Genomic DNA, 3,370 nt, shown 5'->3' on the forward strand with positions numbered 1-3,370 from the left:
GATAGTTCACTAGCGGATGGTGGGGGGAATGGGGAGGATCCCGATTAAGATCCCATGGTTCCGTCGTCCCGGGCTATCGTGGTCCCTAGTCTACTTAGTCAGAGGAGGTAGTCGACCCAACCTGACAGAAGGATCCTTGTCGGCAGCCATGGGTTGCTTCGTCCAAGGGGACCTTGTAGACCTGGGCTGAATGTTTGTCTAAGGGGACAAATTTAGTCAACCTTAGCTAACAGAAAGCTTTATGCCTTATTAAATGCACCCTATAATTCATTACTCAAGGGGCTTTTAACCATTGGAGAACATACGGGCTTTGACCATAACCGTAATATAGTGGTGCTATTTTGCAGCAAAACCACTCGGTCAGAGGGCACATGCCACATCTCCACTGGCAAGAAATCATTTGAGAATGAATCATAGTGATACATTCAATTAAACATTTTGCTCTTTGTGAGTTGAAGTTATTCTGATATTTATCATCCTTAACAAACGTTTGCGGATGATGGATGGAATTTTGCTTTAAGTTTTAAATAATAAATTTTATTTGAATATATTAAAATTTATCAAGATTTTTGTTCCAAATATGTATGTTTTGAAGTCCCATTCGTTTGAGATTAGCTTTCAACACGGTCATCATCGGGGTGAATTTGGAGTTATTTGCAAATTTTTATAATTTATAGAAATTTGAGGGCATTTAAATAGTTGATCCCCTCCGGTTGATATAGACTTTCAACACGGCCATCATCGGGGATGAAATAGCATGTATATTAGGCTTTTAAAATTTAATTTACATGCTTCTCGAGCTGACTTGCTTCTCAAGACGGTAACACTCTTCTTAGGGCAGTCACTTGCTTCCCAAGGCTGCTACACACATCTTAGAGGTGTCGACGCCCTACTCGATTTTGCATATTGAAATTTAGAAAATTCAATTTTAATGCAAGAGGAGGGCATTTTAAATGTTTGAATATGATTATTTGTGTAAATGATTTCCATTAAGATATGCACAAAATTTTATTTAGAGGCATACAAATGTCTTCTGTCTGATTGTAAAATTGGTGCGGATCCGGTGGCATTTTTTATTCTCTCTAATATTTTGGATCATACTTATGAAGTGGTTGTACATTTATTCAAATAGCTATATGCTTCTCAATATAGAACTTTGAGATTGAACAAATAACATATCAAAAATGTTCTTCATGTAATTTTGAGGCGATTACTACTTCACATTTGATAATAATTTTTTCTCTGTTTGATAAGCCACTAAGGTATAAGTTGGCAGAGATCAGGTGTAAAAATTTTTTACACGCCAAGTCCATAGCTTAAAAGAATCAACATAATCTCTCAAGTATGTGAACTATATTAGTTAGCAATACTTTCAATTTAGGTATTTTGGTCCAATTGACTAATACTTTGATCATTGGAATATTTAGACACTTGCATAAATAGATAATTTTGATGTTGAAGCATCACCCCCTTTAATTGAATATTTTTGAAAAATTTCTCAGTAAGTGTCTTTGTGAACAACTTGGAGTCATACTATATATCATAGATTTTTAGATCAATAGTAAATAAAACACAAGATGAAAATTTCTCTTTAGAAAGATTATGTATACTTTCTAGTAGCAAGCTAGAACTTGTTTCTCAAGATATACCCATCTTGTTTATTATTAGCCATTGCATATGCTTGAGATTCAATCTTTTTCTAGGTTGGTAACCTTTGCCGCTCCATCAATATCAAGCATTAGAAGAAGTTCATCATATGAATGTTGCATGCATTCTTTAATAACTTCTCCTTTCCCATAATTTTTTTTTTAAATGAAACCTTGCATTATTTATCTTGTACTTTCTAACAAAGTCAAAAGCCATTTTAAATGCTTTATCCATACTTCCATCATACATGAATAACACTTCATGGGTGAAGAAATGGTTGACTACTCCGTTTTTTTTTTTTTAATTTCAATCAAATTGGTTGGCTGCTCCTTTTATTATTATTATTTTTAAAGATCATTTGCAAGACAATTAATAATCAACATCTATGTTAAACTTGCAAATGTGTATATAAAAAAAAAATACAGCAAGGTGATTCAACTTCAGCTTTGTATCAAGTGTTAAATACATAAGCTCCGACTTGATATATTTCTCTTGTTAATTTCTAAGAATACATTAATGACACCTTCTGGAGCTCATTTATGTATTGACCTATGAATCTTCATGAATGCTCAGCTCTTGCATTGATTATGCATAGTGAAAAATAATATAATATTTCTCCATTCTCACCAAGATTATTAGAATTTCAGTTTTTTTTTTAATAATATACTCAACTAAGATGTCACTTTTGTTTTTTTTACATATATAATATGAAGGCTCAACCTTTTTTTTTTGTATAAATATTTCCAAAGAGTTTCCATCATACCACCATGACCCAAAAGGCATAACAGAGAAATGTTGCCAAACAAAATAATTTAATATTCAATAAATTGATTTTTTTTATCTTAATAATTCAATTTTAACTCAAGTATTCTTCATAAATTTTTTTAATTTAAGTCCAAGAAATCTTCCAAAATATTTTATTTTTGAGCTAAAGAATTATCAAATTATTTTTTTAAGCTTTTGTCGTCAAAATTTTGGCAGTATCCCGGCGTCTCCCCCACGTAGGGGGCATCTACAGGAATTATAGACCTGTCCACCACGATAAGAAAAGCGTGTATGGTAGGTGTCCTCTTTCGAGGACACCGCGACCGTGTAAAGTCTTTATCCCCACCACGCTAAGAAAAGCGTGTATGGGTCTTCTAGCGGTATCTATTGCAAGAGAAAAAGCAGTTGTTTCCCCGCAAGCGGGTACTTATGGGTATCTCGACTTTGTCGTACGCATCGCACCAGGTTCCCTCCTACCACGCTAAGAAAAGCGTGTATAGGTGGTTAGCTGGTCCGCCACAAACATCGAGAACCGGATTTGAGATTTTAGAGTTTGGCGAACGATATACCTTGACGAGCGAGCAAGACGACGACGTCAGAGATTTGTGGCAAGGCTGATTTTTTTTTTTTGTTATATTTATTTTCTAATTTTTTTATTTTATATATATATATATATATATATAAGCAGAGAGAGAAAGGTTAAGAGAATTTGGTGGCTTTTATATGAACAGACAAGTAGCCAAGTTGGGATTGGAGGAGTTGTAGATATGAAGATCTAGTGGAGTGGGCTTGTGGATTGATGACTGGTGGAGCTAATGAGAGGTTGAGGGCTGTATAGATGTGAGAGCGAATGAAAGGGAGTAAGAGCTGCTATATGAATCGGCTTTTTGTATGGAGTGGTAGGAGGGATAGAGCATAGAACACTAGTAGGCTTGTAGAGAAGTAGAAGAGGGGGACG

This window comes from Dendrobium catenatum, unplaced genomic scaffold (assembly GCF_001605985.2).
Source record: "Dendrobium catenatum unplaced genomic scaffold, ASM160598v2 fragScaff_scaffold_1557, whole genome shotgun sequence".
Classification (NCBI taxonomy): Eukaryota; Viridiplantae; Streptophyta; class Magnoliopsida; order Asparagales; family Orchidaceae; genus Dendrobium; species Dendrobium catenatum.